General features: G+C 29.7%; 1 long non-coding RNA gene across 1 annotated transcript in view; it reads right to left on the bottom strand.

The window, feature by feature from the left end:
• LOC121118064 (uncharacterized) overlaps positions 1-20,277 on the bottom strand; it is a 30,885-nt gene extending 10,608 nt beyond the window's left edge. Inside the window, exon 1 of the long non-coding RNA XR_005864323.2 lies at positions 19,996-20,277. This is a non-coding gene — a long non-coding RNA (uncharacterized lncRNA). The remainder of the gene's footprint in view (positions 1-19,995) is intronic.
• Positions 20,278-21,364: the final 1,087 nt, after the last annotated feature.

The raw sequence follows: 21,364 nt of genomic DNA, 5'->3' as shown, positions 1-21,364 counted from the left end.
ACTGATGATTCTGAGCAATATTTGACCAAGTTTAATCTTAACAAACCGGTATTCTTGCGTTGGTATGTGGCTATGAAGAAATAAGGATCTATCACTTCACTCTGGAATCAAAACGATCATCATCTGAGTGGACAGCAAGTGGTGAACCTTGTTCAAAGCGCCTGAAAGCACAACAATCACCTCGAAAGGTTATGGGCTCTGTATTTTGGAATGCACAATGCATAATATTCATAGATTACCTTGGGAAGAGAAATATCATCAACAGTGCATTGAGCATTTTTAGAGCGTTTGAAGGACAAAATCACAAGAAAAGGTACCGAGAAGAAAAAAAAAAGTGTTGTTTCACCAGGATAGCGTACTGTGTCACAATTCAATCAAAGCAGTTGCAAAACTACAATCTTTGAATTGCTTGACCTTACTCTCCATATTTGGCTCATAGTGAGTACTACTGGCTGTTTGCAGACATAAAAAAATGCTTGTCCGTAAGAAATTTTGCACCAATAAGGATGTTATCGCTGCAATTGAGACTATTTTGAAGGCAAAAGATAAAGCGTTTTAAAAAAATGACTTTGAAATGTTAGAGCGGCGATGGAATGATTTTCTTACTCATGATGAGATTATATTAATGAATAAAGCCAATTTTGAAAACTAGTGGGTTCTTTGTTAAGCCCGAGAAAAGTACAATTTTTCATTTTATTTGACTTTTGCATTATTACACCAATTTTTAGGAATTGTATTCAAGATAACTTAATAAATATTTTATCTTTCAAGTTCTGTAATGTTTTTGATCTATTCATATTACCTTAAACTTTCATCTATATAGTTATTTCATTTGAATCTAAATTATACTATAAAATCGTGATTTAAAAAAAAGGCTTTAAAAGCCGAACTTACACAAATTGAAAATTTTAACACCATTATCGTGTTTCTATGGCTTAAATTTCAATAATAAATATGGGGTTTAGCCGGTGGACAATGCAAGACCGGAATTTTGTTACAGAGTGTGATTCTATATTTGGGGAAATTGTCTAACTACCAACAGATTTTAAGCCTTTTTTCAGTTTTTTTTTCGTATAAAAGGTTGTATGATACAATAAAGGCAACAAAGTGGGCGATCACTTTGGTTTTTAATAAAGGAAATGCATTGAGAACAAATATTTTGGGTCACGTCAAACAAAAAATAAATGGACTCAACTTTTTGAAAAAATTATTATTCGAAAGAAGAATGAATATTCAATCTCCATTGCATAATATCTAAATTATATATTTATGTGAGGATATAGACATACATAAGTCGGAATTAAATGACTTTGGGTTGTAAAACTCTGTAGAAGGTCATAAAATTCACGTGTTTACTTTCTTTTACAAATGTATGTATATTAAATTCACGGCCTATACAATTTCTCTATGTTTGTTCAACCTAATGAAAGAACACTTTTATGTTGTATTTTAATAATAATTTGAAAAAGAAAATATTTCTCAAGAAAACCAATAAGAAACGTCTTTTTTGATTTTTTAAAGATAAATTACTTAAGTACAAAATACCGAATGAGATATTGATATACTTCTTGAATAAAAAATGAAATATTACTTTGTCTGGAAATGATTCTCACTACCTGTGTGCTCTTCTGGAGAGGATGATTCAGCTTCCAAGATAATGTGTTTCGACGTCACATCATTATTCTGGAAGTTTACCATCAGAGATTAGCTATTTTCAAACAAAATTTTATAAAGTATAAGCGTTACTTTCGGTTTATTATGCAGTCTGTGATGTTAATGAAAACATCTATAAACACAAATATGGACTGAAAAGAGCCTGCCTTTCCAGATCGGTGTTCTTGTCTTGTAGTAAAGTCTATTTTGCCCTTGGTTAGCCTATAATGCACCTACTAACTCAAAGCCCATTTGTATTGCAGATCTTACGCGTGGATCTCATAAATGGTAGGCCGTTGTAAAAAACAACAAAAGAAAAAAACAACCGTGTGACAACTTCTTAAAGGTTCAATTGTCACTTTAGAGTACTATCGATCAAAACTGAATTCGATACACTGATAATAAGTAATTGTATAAAAAATAAATTCATTTATAAAACTTTGAAAAAAGCATTGATACCATGAACTAGTTTACAATAATCTACACAATGTGATCTGTTTCATATCTCTCAGTATTTTATCCTCCAAAAAGGAAAAGAAAATAGGGCCAAAATTAGTTTGAGTAGTTAGCCAATTCTTCCCAATTACTGTTAGACCATCATTAATATATATCTCAGATAATTGATAGTTTTTAAGCCCATTGTTCCTAAAGGATCCTGTAAATAGGGATATATATTTTATAGAAGGTGGGAATAAGACTTATTACTCAGATAATTTTTGTCTAACAGCGTGCCGTGACACAATTCGCTTTTTTGGATAAAAAAATTATTTGGTATTTTCTCCTCTACTGCAGTCCCCAGTTGATTCTTTTTTATTTAAAGTAGACAATTATATGTATTTATGAATTTATAAGGGTATCAATACGTCATCGCATATTCGTAAATAGTTTAGGACCAACATTTCACAAAAAGTTTTGTTAATTTTTTCTCCTTTTTTTTCATATTAAAATTCGAGGTTTCAATGGGGGAAATATTCTCGTCGTTATTGCAAACAAAAAAGTAAATACGTAGTCAACTGAATCCACATAAAATTTGATCATGAGATCATAGTTTCACCGTATGGTTTAGAGTTTTCGGAGAAAATGTATTACTGTTTTTGAGGGATATGTTTTCTAACAAAGAAGGAGTATAATTTCTAAAAATAATAAAAATACAAACCGTTTTTTCAATTTCTTAAACTGTAGTTTTTCTCTACAAAATATCAATCATATATTGTATCATTGGAAATAATATGTTTTAATGAAAATCATATGTATTTTAGGAATGTTAAAGAAAGAAACCGAAAACAACATGGTAACACTGAGAATTTGAAGAATATTTTAGCGGAGAGCAGCTTCGTTCTCATGACATTTCATCAGATCAGCTACAATCAGCTGTGACAAGGAGGGAGGAGAAGAAGGATATAAGCAAAGGCATTGGCAAGAATTACTCTGATGGCAATCCCAATCTTACTCTGACTCCAACAAAGACTTACTATTAAAACTCTGCAACAAATCCTCAAGACTACTGTCCGTCTTTTACGGGCACAAGAATGTTCAATCAGGTTTTGAATATAATTGAATGAAGTTTACCACTCAAGAGTTAAATAATTATGACAAAAGATTCATTCTTAGGATTATTCATTCCAAAAAAGAAAAAAGAAAAAAAAAGGGACCAGCTACGATATACACACGATTAAATCTCTAATAGTATGTATTTTACCGAAATGATGTTTTATTTGCATTAGTCCACTCCTCTTGGTACATCTACAAAATAACTATTATAATCATTAATACCTTTGTGAAGAGCAAATAATATTTATAATTTAACATTCACATGTATGTATGTAAGTCAATAGCAATAAACATTTGCATTTATAGAATTTAATATTCCAATAACTGCTTTGGAAGTCAATAGCAATAAACATTTGCATTTATAGAATTTAATATTCCAATAACTGCTTTGGAAGTCAATAATTATTATACCAATCAAAAATGCATCCTTTAATCAATACAATTCGCAACAAATAACAAAACAACACTAAATCATTTGTTTACATAGAAACATTGTTGTATCACTAAAACTGTTATTTTGATGGCTTACAATTTGGTTAAATAAAGTGAAATAATAATGCAATTATTATTGCACTTCATGTTTGAGCAGTTATTAAGTTTCCCAAATATATTTTCGTTGGATACTTTTTCCCATTTTTACACTTCACTATCAAATTTGTTAAGACGTTTGTTTTTACTGATCACAGTGTTACCTCAATAAAACAAAAATATACAATGTATTTTGTTGTCAGCTATTGATGTTTTTTGTTTCTGTTCTCCTAATCCGTGTTTGGAACGCTAATAGATTCAAATAGTTTTGATTATTTAAGTTATTAAAGTCAAATATTAAAAAAAAAAAAAAAAAAAAAAATATATATATATATAGTTGGGCGAGTTTGATTTATTTTTTTTACAACGGTGAAGTCAGTTATTTTGAGTTCGATTAATACTAGAATCCTACACTTTTATGGAGTATCAAAATGACGGTTTTGTGGTTCTAGATAGATTTGTTTGGTCATACTGAAGGCTTTTAAGGGGAAATTCCAAACAAAATTGAAATGTCTGCTAATGCAACAATCGTAACTTGCGACACAAAACAATGCTTTTTAAATTTTTTAAGGATTTTAAATCAATAAATAATGATCATACTCAGATTTTTCAGTTGAGCTAAGCCAAGTTTAAGGCATTATAAATGTTACGACGTTATAAGTTCCCGGTTAATTTCGTTTAATGACGAATAGTCAAAAACTAAGAAAATTCCTATTAATTTTTCAATTTCTTAGAAAGACATTTTTAAAACTTTTTACCCTCTTTTGTTTCTTGAATTTCTAATTTTTCAATCACACTAAAGGGAAGTTTGGGACAACTGCGACTGCAGTGGTCTAAATCCGGCCTTGCAAAAGTCGGTCGTTGTTGAATCCGTCTAAGAGAAAGATCATCATTAGATTCTTTCAATAAATAGCTAATTCCAGACTTTGTAAATATTGACCACAAACCAATGTTCTTAGTAAGCGTTGACACCTTAATGGGGTTTTATGGTATTTCTATATCCATGATAGTCCGTGCTTGCAAATGCAAACGTAAGTATTCGATACATTACTAATCTATATATTATGTAATATAATAAGAGAGGGGACTTCGAAACGAAACTATTAGTTAATTTAGTGATTGCTAATGATGGGTTATGATAATGATTCAGAAGAGACTGTAATTTGATGACCTTCACTATGAGTATTATATGCCCTTTTCTATAAAAATAATTATCCAATTAGGAATTACAAATCAATTATAATAATTAGCAGTATTTTTTTTTTTTTTTTTTTGAGAACTTGAGATAGCAAGTAGGAATAGCTTTTGCAGGATTTTATTTGGATAGAGGAGGAAGCTTAAATATTCATTTATAATATAACAAATTAACCCTTAAAAAAGATTTTGAATTCCATATTTAATTACAATAGTAATTGACTTGTTAATCACGAATTTGTAATTGTTTTTTAGTATCAAATTTGGTCTTTAAAAGTTTTCATTTTTGGGACTATTTTAACTCTATTTATTGGTTGGATACAACTTTTGAGTAAGAAAACAATCAGTAACCCAAATTAAAAAATATTTATAATATGCAATTTTTTGTGTTAATTTCAAATATGTGCTTTTATTATATATGCAAGCATTCAATCTTGAGAAAATGCAGTTTAATTCATGTTTTTTTTGTTAAAAAATAATACCTTGGGGTTTCAATTTATTTTACGAAGAAAGGATATTATTTTAATTGTAAAGAATACGAATTTAATTTACAAATCACAAAAGATTTAGTTCAGCTACAATACCAATTCGAATTTAATTTTATGGAGGAAAGAATAAGTATGAAGTTGATAGAAAAATTTATAAAAACTTTATTATTTATCTATTTATATTTTGATTGAATTATATATCCTTTTTTTGTGCAAAATATTTTAAAAATATCTTCATTTAAACTTGATACATTTCTACTTCAAGAAAAAAAAAATCAAATAGATTACTTGTAGTTGATTATAATCAAGTCCGGCATAGAAGATTCATTAAATACTTTTAGTCAAACTCAAAGTTTTAATAATTAAGGCACTCACTAACATCCATTAATTAACCCCTTTTATCTTTTTATTGCTAATGATTAAGTTTAATATTGATGATCAGGGCTTGGGGTAAGATTTTTCATTTGGTTGAATATTTTTTCCAATTATCCGATTGATGTCTAAATTTTTTCCACTCTGAAATGGCGTGACATTTTTATAAAAAGATATGTTATGGACTTCATTTTTCCCCCAAAAATAATAAAGTGTCTATCTTAATTTATAATTTGGCTAATACATAAGTACATTTTTAAAAAAATCATTTTATTTCCTTAAATGTCCTTATATGGGGCATTTTTTCATAGACTGCGTCGAAATTTAGTTTAATGACGTATTTTTAAAGACTTTATTCATTCAGAGAAGTTACATATAAAAATATATATATAAATAAACATTCTATTATGAAATTTATTCCCTGAATCAAAGTCAAACATATTGAAAAATTGCTATAAATGACGTTAGTAATCAATTCTTTTTTATACAAAACGTTCCTTTAATAAAATTGGACAATAGATAAATAAACAAAACCAAGCCACAAAATAGCTAAAAATTTCGTAATAAAGAATGAACTATGGTTACATAATACTTGAATAAAAGGATTAACAATAGTTATTCTGAAGATCCGGAATAGTTTTTAAATTTCTTATAATTGCGTATAAAATGGAGCAAGAATTTTAAGTTTTTATCAGACAATGAGCTCTAGTAGAGTAATATGTCCCCAGAATAGTTCCATGAAGACTGATGCACCCTTCGAATCCTAGTGATAAAGGCGGAATATCGGACTACTGCCATCAGAATAGCTCTAATTTCTTCGACTCTGATAGGTTCCACTACTCTCAACTTTCTGCAATCATGCTTTTAAAGCTTGATAAGGCCATCTTCATAGCTATTGCTTTTGTAGGAGCACTTTGGATTTTTAAGGAGAGGCCAAATAAAATTATAGGCGTTACAAATTTTTCTGTAATTCCAGCTATGCTTAATGTGATAAAATCTCTCAAAATTTGGAGTGCCGGGCAACTTGCAAACGCATGCATAACTCTGTTGAAAATTTAACTTTAGTCCTTAGAGGGAGTATCCAAAAATAAACAAATCGAGGATATCTGAAATTGAGCCGAAAATTGCTTTCCATCCCTGATTTTAGATATGAAACTCTTGATCCTCTTCTTCCATGTTATAGGTAGATTCAAACAATTTAAATATCCATCACAAAATTCCTTCTTAAGTTCCACGGAATTGGAGTGAAATGGATGATTGCAACTCTTTCCATTGACGAGAAAAACTTTCCGTTATAGAAGAAATAATTATGTTCCAGATCATGAAACGTCATTATATTCTTGGATAACACTTTCCATTCCAACTTTTTGGGGTATATGAGATTTTTAGGGAAAAACTTCTTATTACTATTCTGACGCACTATGTTCATAAGAGAAGAGGATAAAAAGACTGGCACCCCTTTCCAAATGATACTCTGGACAGCTGCCCAAGAATGAGATAATTCATCAATTTTGTCATTAATAATATCATTATCTAGCATTAACCAATAGTAGGCAGGATGGGACGCAATAAATGCACGCCACTCAGACTCCGAGTTTCTTGAAAGGTCAATTAGAATCTTTCGATAAATTTTCTAAATAAGTCTAGAGAGCAAAGACAACCCACCTCCTAACTGACTTTAGGGTCTTTTTAAGGAATATATGTAGCTTCGGTGCAAAAGCTTATTTAGCCATCAATTTTCTTCTTCGATGACCTTTTAGGCTAACCATAGATTAGACGTTGTCTTATAAAGAGTAGCAGGAACAATTTGGTAATTTAAGAAGTCAATTTTGTTTTAGAGATTAAATTTCTTCCATTTGTGAATCGAAGAATAAATAGAAAATAGATAATTAAAAATAGTAAAAATTTAGTTTTTTCCTAATTTTGGCCGAGGAAAATTAACTCGTTCACCACCAACAGTTTTTTTAGAAGCACAACTGAGAAAGATTCAATATCTCCCAAGAGTCTGTAATAATATTGCCTTTATTGATAATTTTCTTGATGATAGATGTAGAAAAACGTTGTTTAGGGAGAAGGTTTTTTAATCTTTTACAGGCGAATTTTTTAGTGTCTATTTTTGCTTTAAATTCCAATTCAGCAATTTCTGAGAATAAGTATATTTGATATCGGAAGTAATAGTACGTACAAATAAGGAGCTTTTCCTAGTATTTCTTCAATATCTTTTTGAAACGACATTTATCTTTTTCTTTCTTTACGAAGAAACTCTAAGGTAGTAGATTTAACTGTATGAATCAGAAGATGAGCAAGTTTTTTTGAATTAAATGAAGGGGTAAATTGATTAATAAAACGTGTTTGAAGTTTGTTGATAAAACTTTGTTTCCCAAAACCTGTTTGGGGGACTGAAAGTGCTTTTTAGGTCTATAAAATTGGAAAACAATTTCAATTAGCTTGTGATTTGAATCAGAACGAGGCCGGTAAAATTTTTATTCAAACAAAAAGCGTTTGTATTTTTGGATAATATAGATGAAGAGGCAAGTTCCGGATCGATTCAGGAAGTTTTCTGGTCAATTCTCCAGGACACTATGTTTTATGGTCTCAAAATTCTAATTATGTCATTCAAACTCTAAAAAAAATTATTCGGCACTCATGTAATCATCTAATTTGGTTAATTTAGGTCTGTATATTTAGAGCCAACTCTTGAAACTATGAAGGGATGTTTCAGAAGAGCATGGAATTTAAATATTTCAAATATAGGATTATTTATTACGGGGTCATTGAAATCGTATACCATAAGATAATTTTGTTATGTGTTTGCATGTAAAACCCCATAAAATATAAGATCACTGAAGAAATAAAAACTCAAACAAAAATCTTTAAAGATGCATATTTTTTGAATAGGGCATTTAAAAAAAATTAAATATGAAATAATTTTCTATGATATTCATAGAACGATGAATAACTTAAAAAGATCTAAAGAAAAGAGTGTCGTTTTTCATCACTTTTCACCCAAAAAAAAAAAGAAGAAAATATCTCGAGTTGGTTACACTGGTTGTTTGTCTTCGGGCAGTCAGTGGTAGGGGGACGATGTACGTTCCAGAATGGGGGAGGAATGTGCCGCAATACACCTCTGACATCATTCGGAGCGGGGTAACGAGCAAAGCGATTAATTTCCTCCCGCACTCTGGAACGTCCATCGTGCCACTATCACTGGCTGCCCGAGAACTAACAACCAATGTGAAGGATGGAACTTGCGTTTTGTTCTCTTTGGACAAGAAAGAAGGGTTATGAAGAGACGAAGACCATCGTTCTATTACAATTTCAGATTGGTCCAACTGTACTGAGCTTTACAGTTTTCCTCGTACTCTCCAACGACTCGACCTTTGACTACCTGGCCAAATCCTCTTAGTGGTTTGTCGCTCCACAGCCAACCACATCTTCTTCTGACACATCTTGGGTCATAAAGAAGTGGAAATCGCTGCTCTTGCCTAGTATTTTGCAAATGTTTGTCCGTCAATCCAAGACTCTTGTCCAATTTGAATAGTCCATCATGTCTAATGATATTGTAATTAGTCACGGAGAATTAAGTGATTAGCGCTCCTTCCATTGGAACCACTGTCGTTTTTGTTTATTTTTCCTTTCTCTTATTATATATTATATTGGTGATAGATATTATATCAGTTTAAAAGAATCTTGCCATTTTTTCCACTACCCTTCTTTTCTAAAATCTAAACAATCATATGCAATTTCCCTTTTTATGAAGAAATTTTTAAATAGGTTGTTAGAGGACCAATTTTAATGAAAAAAACAAACAAACAAAAAAACCGAAAAAAAAACACTTTCGTCAAGTCCTCCGAAGTTTAGAATTGTTCAGAAAAATTTCTCACACCGACGTAAAAAAAACCGTAATAACATCATTTAATTCACTCAGTAACATTTTTTTTTCTGACACCGAAGAGAAAGATGACCACTCATCAAAAGAAATGAATAAGAACTCCTATAAATTAATGTTTTAAATATTTCTAAAAGTACTCTTTAAGAAAGAGTACAATTTATTTTTTCAAAACAGCTCTCATTTAAATCCCTTTGATGCTGTCAGAATCAGAGTTGAGAGCTTGTAGATTCGAGACTTGACTTGGAATTGTGAACAGTTATGATTGAATATAAACAAACTCTAAGAAAAGAGGCAACAAGCATGTCAAAAAAGAAAAAAATATATTTTTGAATTCCGAAGGGTTTTAAACTTTCTACTGTGCTATCCACATCTTTTGTATATCGCCTTTGTTGGACATGGTTTTTTGTAGAAAAATATGACAGTTTTATTCTCCTTGCGGTCTAAAAAAGACCCATCCCATTTATTGTTATTCTATTTGTTGATAGAGGCTGTGTGAATGACTGAACATAATTTAGGTTCACAACTTTCTGTTTAATTTTCATTCCAACTGTTTTTTGTCTCTTTCCTTTGAGTTTCTTTAGTTGAAGACTGACCTAGTTGTTGATAATGTTATTAATAAACAAAATGGACAAATATACACATCGGGGCAATGTTTATATTCTTGTAAAACTTGGTTATCTATGCTTTCATACTAGGGAGCTCATATCTTGGGAAAATATACTTGAGCGGCAATGAATGTTAAGCTAGTCTTGTCCATATATTATCAATTTTTTCATTTATATCATTATCACAAGTAGTGCGCAGGTTTTTTTAAGCCTGTGAGTCTATGTTTTTTAAATTCCATAACCCAATCCGAATCTAAATTAAAAACATTAATAATAAGTGATGATATTGCAAATCTTCGGTGGAGCTAGGGCTGAATAATTTTGAAATACACAACCCAACCCGCACGCTATAAGTCAACTTGGTATGTATATCAAATGATAATCATTATTTGAACCTTATATTATGAAATAATTAATTGTGAGATTTCCAGGGAAAATTAATAATTCCTATAACTATAAAACCCACTGAAATCCCGGAAGAAAAACCCTATTACATACATCCAAGATTATTGATTTCTAATATGATGACGTAGTGTGGAATTTGGGAACACGATGTGATGTCACAAACATTCTGTCTTCAATAAGAGCAAGAAAAAAGTACCTAAGGTTATGAGGTAAAAATCGACAGATGACTAAAGAAATAGCGGTTTTTTTGTCTGTGGGATAACGGGGTACGAAAAGTACACACAACATGTATGTAAATTTATACAACTATAATTAAAATTATAGTTTGATCAAAGATTATATATATAATTTCAAAATAAACTCTCCTCAAAAAGGTAAATGAGAACGTTGGTACTTGTGCTGTCTCGATTAAATATTGTTGTACCGGTCAACAACTCAAAACTAGAAGGTACTTATTATTTATAAATGAATCAATTCTTATATTATTATGAATGATGTTGGAACAACTCAATCATCAAAGAAACTTTTATTCCCAAATTGTTTTTCAAAAACTTTGTTCGTAATCATTGCTCTTTATTTGATTCCCCTTGCCAATAGCAATTTTTAAAAATTAAATTACATATATAGACATAGGTAATGTCCAAATAAAATATATATTTACGTTCATTAGTGGTAGTGCAGTTTAAGTGCATAATGTACATGTCATTCATCGAAGTATAAAAGAAAGTTGAAATCATTTTTCTCAAAATTGAGCGTGAATTACATTTTTATTCTTCGAAGAATAGTTACCCTCAATTTCTATCAACAAATTATTCTTATTAACCCCTTAGGTTTGCAAAAAATGCACTTAAATAAGCCAAAATCGATAACCAGAATAAAATAATGAGAAATTGATATATTTTATTTGACAGACCATATCAGGGTCAAATTCCGTTGCTTAAATAAAATAAAGTTTTTTAAATACAGTTACTATTTTTGAGTATCGAAATTCATTCCAGAAATTTGAATACCCAGCCTATAATTGCATTAAATAGGTCTGTATTAATGAAGTAAAAAAATAAATTAGGATTTCCTCCTTGCCTTGATATTTATGTTGACGTTGATTAAAGTGGTTCTTAAATATATATTTTAAAATGTGGTGAGGGGGAGGGACATAGACCAAAAATGCTCCTTTTGATAAAAAATCGGGGAATTATGATGTTTCAGACATCTTGATCAATGTTTAGAGGTTGTTCATCGTCGCCTAGAAATTGTAAATTTTTTCAATTTTTTTTCTTTGAAGGCGTTTTTTCAAGTTGTTCTATTTTGACTTATGTTTACTATTTTTAAGTAATTTTTTTTCCTAGTAAATTCAGAAATTAAAAGTTCAAATGAACTGTGGAACATCTAAACTTGGATTAATATGGCTGAAACTATTTTCTTTCCCTTTTTGGAGGATGAAAGACTGAAAGATAGAATACAAATAAAATTGGGACAAGGTAAAATTTAGTACATTTTTGAACTTGTTTTTCTTTTTATATCGGGGCGCCAGTATAACAAACCTACCCTAATTTTTTGAACACAGATTAAATTTATCAAAAAAAAATTTAAGTTATTTGAAGCTCCAATGAATTTTTTAACACAAAATTACAAGCTCAAACAAATATTTTATTGTTAAGTAAAGTATATATCCAGTAATTTCAACCAAAATACAAATGCTCAAACAGTTGTCAAAAAATATATCTGACACCACAGAATATGTATTTCATATTTTTTAAAGACTTAAGTATGAGTTTTGATTTGTTGACTATATTATTTAATATTTCGTTCTTCAAGAGATGTAGTTTTTTTATTGGAACATTTTGTATGTTTATATAAGAAACAACAAAAGCGTAAAAGTCATATGTAACCATTTGGTAGTAATTTGGTAATCACATGTAGATAAAGGAGATTGGGGGGAATTGCAACTGACAGAGTCGTGACTACGGGGGTATTTGGGATGAGAAAGTACTAAAATTTTGTAGATAAATTTCGAAGACATACATTTTTTTTTTTTTCTAAAATTGAATTTCATCTCCCAAAGGCTATTTCTTGTTTTAAATAAATAGATATACAGGGGTGGTCGAAATCAGAGTACCAAAGACTTTAACTTAATTAAGTAGAGAGATTTTGTTTCTTAATTCATAATATTGTGACAAAACAATGGCAACACTTTACACTGTGCAGAAATGGTGCAAGCACAATTTTGAGCACTTTTGGGACGACATTTTTGGCCTCCCTCTTCACTCTTGACCTTGTAATCCAATACAGTTACCGATCTCAGCATGGACTCCCTGATCGCAGCTGTCAAAACTATGTAGGCAAAATATTTTGAACGACCTTATGCGCACTGGCCAAGTTGTTTAGAACAAGGGCAATCACATTGAAAGAGATATTTGTCAATAGGGGGACAGTATTAATCATTTAAATACATATTCTAATATAAACCGTAATTTTCACTGTGAAATCCATTTTTTTATGGAATTTTAATTCTGGGCCATCTTTTATAATCTAATTGCATTAACTATTTGGATAAAATCAAATCTATCTTAATTAAAACAGATACTTTATTGCTTTCACTCAAATGTATCACTTTGAAGAGTTACTTTTATTCATAAAGGTCAATATGACATTTATTATGACGAAAAAAGAGGATATGTAGTTCAATTTGTGTCAATGTTCGTTCATTCATAAATTTTTGTGTATTAGTTTTAAATGTATAATTTACAAAAGAACTGATTTTTGCTCTTTGTATATTATTAAATTGACTTTTTTTTAAAAGTTGTTTTCAAAATTGATTTACTGCTTAAAAAATGGGATATTTCTTGAAAAATTCCCCACATCAAACGTCTGGAACAGGATGTAAAAAGAAAACATACTGGAGTAATATAAGACAATTGGTATGAGTAGTTTACCTAGATACAAGGTCTTAGAGCCCCGGCCACACGGAAATATTTTCTGAGTAAAAGGCAAAATACTCTTCTTTTTTGGCTTGAACTGACACAATTAACGCAAAAATGATGTTTTTTGAAAACAACTTCAGAAGTAGAAAAATCTGAAAACTCTGCTTATGCGTAAATTAATTTGTAAAATGTGGTTTTACAAAGAAAAAAAAAATTATTTTATATCTCAATTACACAATTACAGTGGTTCTCAATTTTTTACATAGTATGACCACCTGAGAAAATATCAATATTTCTGTGTACCACCATTATGAACAAACTGAATATACAATAGAAGACGCTACTAATGAATTTTCTCCACGTAGAGCTATGAGTAGGATTTATTTGTCAGCATGGATTTAATTTATAGGATCATTTTAAAATGTTTCTTTTGATTTGAAAAAAAAAAATCTTTTTTTTCAATTATCAAAGGTCAGTCTTGTTTATTAAAAAATAAAAGTTTGAGAACAAATTATAGTCATAAATCTCTCACCTCTATGTGCCTCAGTTAACTGCTTACCAATAAACTTTGTACATGACTAGAGGAATATAATTGCAAATCGTGCTACTATGAATGCATTAGGTATATTTAAAACTACAAATACAAACTATTGATTTTTTTAAAAATATGAAGACATTCTCATCGCATTTTTTTGTTAAATATCGCAAATTCACGTGGAATATATGCAAATATTTATATATCATATAAATTATATTCTAAAAACATATTTTCTCTAATTATTTTATTGAATAAATTCTTTCATCCTAATGTGTAAACCAATTTTAACTTATTGGCTATGAATATTGATTATCATATTGTGTTTAAGGGGGGTTGGCTCATTTCTTTTGCTTCATAACGTTGACAAGAAGAATGATAGGAGAATGTACATCCTTTGCTCAAGATTCTCCTTCATGAAGACCCATCGATCGAATTATATGCTATGACCTTGAATGACTTCTTTAATTTTTTCCTTCATAGAAACTTATAAAGTTGAGACGAAATCTAATTAAAGCCTCAGTTACTCCTTCTAGACTTCTTTCTTATAATTTTACCACCACTCAGGTGTAATGACGTCATTTATCTTGTAATTTATATTATAGATTAAGGTTGGCTGAAATTAATCTCACTGAAAAGAAAATCGCCTAAATAAATCACTACTCAAATATATGTAGCTAAGATGACAACTCGCTGAAAATAACCTTGGTCAAATGAGTGGACACGAAAAAAATCTTATCAAAAATATATGAAATATTTTCTCATATAAACAAACATGTGACATTGAATTGAAATGATTAAAAAACAAGTATATGTGGATGTAAAAATGGAACTGACAAGTAAAAGGACTTAGATCTATTAATCTAACGTCTAGTATTATTTAGACCCTAACATTCGTATTATGTATGTATAGTAAATATGTTTTTTAGTAATAATATTTACTAAGTTAAGACAATTAATTAACTATTATAATAGGTCTCCCGAGATCCAACATCGATTCAAAAACAATTTTCAAAAATCATTTTACTTCCTCTAAGAAAATATGGCTCTGTTAAAGAATGACCACTTTATCAATATATACCAAATGTCGAATCATTAAGATGAAAGTCTAAATGGCACATTATCTAGCGAAGAACTCTAAACGTCTCTACCTATTCTCTACGAATGCGTTAAGATCGATCCTTCAATAAGAATGAGGGAGGAAAAAAAACAACAAAACAATCAACCAATTAAGACCTCAAAAACAATGAGATACTAGCCAAGGACCTTCCTAGGACTCTTAAAGTAGAAGCCATCATTAGCAAAATATAGGAAATAATTTATTCAAGCAGATACAAAAGGATACCCAATCCAATAAACTTAAAATGTGTCTTCCCTTAAATAACTCTCATTTTAGGCATATTTCTCCGATATTGCCCTTTAACTCAAACTTTTAAATCCCATTAATATATAAGAATTCTAATTATCTAACATGTCTTAGTAGGCAAAAAATATTGCAAATTCTATCTTTTTTGATTTTGGTGTATTCTTTCGATTATTTATAATGAAATCTTAAATAAATTCTTCCAATATATATACAAACATGAAATAAAAATGTTAATTCAATCTTAAAGGATAAAAAGTAGAGGGAGAGAAAAAATAAAGGAAAACATTTTTAGTGTCGCTTTGTCTAATCAAGTCACATATGTTTAGTGATTATATTATATTAAGTAAAAATTTTGTTTTCTTATTTAAGAAAAAAACAAACAAACTATTTTATTTGCAAGATTAATAAAAAAAATATTCATATGTATTTTTAAGTGTTTATCACATCAACATAAACAAATTATTTTCTTAATGTATCATCAAAATTTGTTTTGCATACGGAAAAGTTATTTCCAAAAAAGTATTTGTTGCTGTGTGCATGGAAAATATCAGTCTACAAAATTGATCGTCTCATACAAAACATTTTAGGTTGGGTCAAATGTACAAAATATGTACGCAAGTTTTTAGCCCCATGAAATAAAAATGTAATTTTTCGATATACTCACTAGTATTTTATAAAAGATGAGCTAGAAAGTAAGAGATACTTTTTTAGTGAAAACTTGAATAGTATACTTTTTATTTTCTAAAGTTGTCATCATTATTTTATTTTACTAAGAAGAGATATTATCGAAGTAAAAAGTAATCTCTTCTGCGTGTTCTTATGAAAATAATATGTTTAAAATAATAATTATATTAAACCAGGTTTGAGCCACTGCTAATACTTTAATTATCATTATTAGAAGCGAAAATATAAATATCAATTAATCATTAGTTCGAGTGATCATAAAAAACGGAAAGGCGAGTAAAAATGACTGATTGCTCGGGAGTTATCAGAAAGTCCTTGTTGGAATTGGAATATAATTGAGGATCAGCATAGGAGTAATTTTAGTCTACATATATGTCCTTGTTAAAGAAAGAGTAGGATTTGTGTTTGTTTCCTTTCTCTCACAACTGCTTGCAGCTGATTTAATAAAACCTCATGACAGCTTAGCTGCTTTACTTCTTTAAAAATCAGATTTTCGGGAGTATCACGTTCATTTTCAACTTCTTTTATTTATATATATATCCGTAGGTATTTATGCAACTCTGATAAAATCACCTTCTTTTACAATAACTTTATAAGTATACTCACATTGAAGGCCATTTGTTTTAGACTCTTGATGACATCCTACCAATGATTCTTGACCTCTGGTAGAGACCCAAATATTTGAAGAAACAAATAAAAGTCAGTTGAGCCATGTTTGGACTATTTATATAATGGAATATCGTTTGGATACCTTTATTTGTATATATCATCCTCTCATTTTAAAGTTGTGATGAAAGTTTTATTAACGCCTCTCTTACACATCGTTACAAAGACCAACATTTTCATGAAGAGAATTTAAAACATTTATAATTTAAAAATAGTTATTTGAGATGTATAAAGGTTATATAAGATGTATAGGACGATCATTCTTCACCATGATATCTACAGAATCGATAAATTTGGAATTTTGTTTGAGGATCCACCTCTTCGATTAGTCGGGATATCTCCTTTGGAACTTTCAACACAATTCTCCTGATTAAGCTTTTTATAAAGCAAATTATATGAGATATAAGAACGTACACATATTAAAATTTGTTGCTCTCATACAGGCATTGATTACTTTTCTCAAAAAAATCCAACATAACATTTAATTTTGTTTTGAGTATGAAATATAGGTCATAATTTTCTTAAACACGCATTTTAAACCTACAAATGACATTAACTAAATATTTTTATTTTATTCTTAGTACATAAGAATAAAGTTTTTATTTAAAATATTGTCAACATCTACATAAAGAATGTAGCAAATAAAGTAAAAATGAACTTAAAGTAGGATAGCATGAGGCTTATACATAAAAATATGTTATTTAAGTACAATAACTTTCTGTGTAGGTATCAATCAAACAAATACAATAAAGTCAATCTATTATCAACAAAATGTGTATTTTTGAAACAAAAGAAAATGGAAGCGTAAATTGTATGACTGTACTTGTGATCAAAAGCAATTTGAAGAGTACTTTAAATTCAATAGAAAATGCATCCTTTTGAAAATGATTCATTGATGTTAATATATTGAAGTATGAAATTGTAATGACGTGAAATTTTCTAGAAAGGTCTTTATTTGTTACATATTTTTAGCATATATTACTTCTCTGGAATGAATATTATCCCCACAGACTGACTTATTCTTGTAATTTCTTATGTTAATCATATGTTTGCTTCATTTTCTATATAATATTCTTAATTCATCATATACTTCCCACATTTACTTTTTTTTATTGTACTTCCAAATATAGTTTCTGAGTTATTAACAAATTTTGGAATTAATTACACCAGTAAGAAAAATTTCAACTTTTTTTTTTAATTGACTAAGTTGTAGTCTTTTTGATTGTTTTAACTGTGAAAAACATTAAAATTACTCTTATAGAACAAATTTCTGATTTTATAGCGTAAAGAGTGCTTTTTCAAAAAATATTTTTTAGAATATTTATTTTTATTTTTCATGAACAAGATAAATTAAAAATTGCAAATAATTTGATTGAATGTTTCAGGGGTACTATGAAAAGTATTAATGATAAAATGCAGACTCAAAGGAACAAGAAGTATTGTTATAAAATCCAGGATGTATAATATCGCACGCAACAATCAGAGGGTTAAGTAAATTTTTCTCTAACTTCTATTTTAGATTATTATGATAAGAAAATATTCAATTTGTTCACCAATACTTATACTTATGTGGTATCATATGTAACAACTAATATACAGTTTTATATTTCTAAAAGTTCATTTTTTGTTGTTGTGGAGGCTAAACATCTCAGGATAGGAATAAATATAGTTTATACTGTTCTACAAATTAACTTTACTCCTTCATATAATACTATAAGATACAACTTATTTAATAGCAATTCAAATATTTAAAAAAACCATTAAAATTTGGTGATAAAAACATATATGCATTATAACCACTTGTTCAAAAATAATTGTTGCTGCAATAAGGAAAAAAGAAGGAACCAATGTTATTGGTTAATTAATCAATTTAGTCACGCACAGTAATGCATGCATTTGAGAAAACATTGCTAATAACTTTGGTTTCACGATAACAATAAAACTTAACAAATAGATTAAATAAGAAATATTCTGGGAGACTGAGGAGCAATGCAACACTTTTTGCTCAATTACTAGGAGTTAATTTGACATGAGCACGTCAAAGTTTAACAGAACATACCAACTAGAGATCTCAGGATACCAATATTTAGGGGCGTTTTTCTTTTTACTAGAACTTTTTCGGTCAGGATAAAAAATCTGGGAAAATTAAAGTAAAACAATTAAAAAAAAAAGAAGTTTTTTTGAGGATGAAATAAAATTACTTTTTCATACTATCATTTGCATTTTTTATTCTTATTGGTCAGATGAAGTTGCATTGATTAGATATAGGTGGACATTTTAGTACTGCAGTTAATAATTGGAAACTGAAGTTACTATACATATGTATATTATCTCCTTCTCTAGGAGTGGCGATTATCGAAGTTATGCACATTGAGCTCGAAAGAAAATTATTCTCCCAAGTGTGTTGTTGTCCACTGAGCTATTTCTCTCCATTTAGCAATACATTATATAACTGAAATCTAAGTATTGTAACAGTAACTTATTTAATGCCCGAGGAAAGGACCTGTTGCAACTCTGTCCAGTCTTCCCTTACTTGATCAAACCAATAAATAAAAAAATACCACTTCAATTTGTATAACTTTATCTCCAATGCAGTTTTTGTACAAAAATGTTTGTTTATTTAATATATCTTTTCCATCAACAAAAGTTTTTTTTTAAACTATATGCGTGGAACAAACTTAAAAAAGTTTGAATTTTTTCCTCAAATTTGAGTGCCCTACAGATCCTTACGACTCAAGTAATACAATTACCAGTCTATGTATTCTGGACTCCCATGATTAGTTATGAAAATGTCCTAATATAGAAAATTAAGAAATTGATTTAACATCACATTTAAAGCCTAATTGCACTAGTCACTACATTAAATTATTAAAAAAGGATTCAAAAGAAAGTATATACTAATATTAACTACGTGCTTAGTGTTTTCTTTTTCAATTCAATTTAAAATAGCTGAATTTTGCATTTCAACATTCCTTTTTAATTTTTTTACGAAGTAAAAAAACAAAAAATATGTAAAATCATTTTTTTTTAGTTCGTTTATGTTTGTTTCTCACACAAATAGGTATATATAGATATGTAGATACTGGGTCCTAAAAACAAATGACTATTCCTAAAACAATAAAATGAGTAAATTACCTTTTAAATGAGAGTTAATTATCCTGTACGATGACGATGATCTGATGAAAAACTTTTTTATAGATAACTTCTTTTTCTTTGGGTCAATAAAGTTCTAGATTCTATTTCAACATTAAAAAAAATACCTTCTTGAATGCGAGATTGAGACTATTATGTGAGAGCAATGTTTTTGATAGATGCTTTGTAATTAGGTAAGTTTGTTAGAAAAAAAAAAAGTAATGCCAATATAACTTGTAGGAGTGAGGTTATCAATCTTTTTGAAAGGATGTTAGAGAGGAGACTAAACAATTCAATCTAAAAGAATGCTTTCAAATAAAAGTATGAATGTAATTCTCGTTCCTTCTTTGGTTTAGAAGAGCCCACCTTTTTCCTGTCTGTGGTTTATTAGCGCCCGTCTCTCAATAATAGTGTACCCATACGCTTAAAAAATGAAGGGAAAATCAGGAGTAAAGAAACGCGTGTGTATTATATAAAGGCCTCGAGTTGATAGGCATTGAGTAAATTCTCTCTTTGTAAAAATAAAAAAAATCTTAAAAATATTCAAAACCATATTGTATCTTTTTTCTTTCTTGAAGTACCGAATGGTCCATTAATATCTGAACACCTAGGATTTTAATTTTCAACAAGATATAATTTATTAATTAACAATAGAATTTCAACAAAGTTAATACTATAAAAAGATGTGTGCTTCAGCTCTCTTAATCACTAATGTAGTCACCCTTAGGGGCAAGGATGGCACAGGCTGCGGCAGAAGGCCTAGCACCAGGTGCAGATGTAGTCTTCTATCATAGCGTCCAAGCGCTGGCTGAGCATGGCTTTAAAGGCCTCAGTGTTTGGATGACAAACGCTGCAGACTTTCCTCTTGATATGCACTCAAAAGGTGTAGTGGAAGGGGTTGGCGTCAGACCTATAAAAGTGTCAATAAGAATTCAAAAAACCAAAAAAGAGTCATGCTATGAAAGAAAAGGGTTCATTTCATTGCTGGTGTCAAAACTGCCTCTCCACTCTCACAAGGCTCTTTCCACCGACTTTTTTGATAGATATCTGGACTGTCTGGTGTGAAACCCGAGATATCTTTCCTGGGCTCTCATGTACTTGAAGTGATTGGCCTGGCCTTATTTCTTTAACTCCTTAGGATCCAGTTCGGTCTTTTCGAGAGAGTTCTTCATTCTCTTTAACGTTTTGGAGTTGCTGACGGGGTAGAAGGTGGTCCTGGAGACACCTAACTACTTGAAGTGCGCGCATGTAAATTTGTCGATCACGTTCAAGTGTCATTTTTTCGACTGGCACGTAAGTTAGAGAGCTCAGGTTTATTTTGTAACTATTATGCTTGAATATATCGAAACAGGAATTAATTTCAATCCCTCAA

The sequence above is a fragment of the Lepeophtheirus salmonis genome, chromosome 5 (assembly GCF_016086655.4).
Source record: "Lepeophtheirus salmonis chromosome 5, UVic_Lsal_1.4, whole genome shotgun sequence".
In the NCBI taxonomy this organism is placed as follows: Eukaryota; Metazoa; Arthropoda; class Copepoda; order Siphonostomatoida; family Caligidae; genus Lepeophtheirus; species Lepeophtheirus salmonis.
This window is presented reverse-complemented; position numbering and strand designations above follow the sequence as displayed.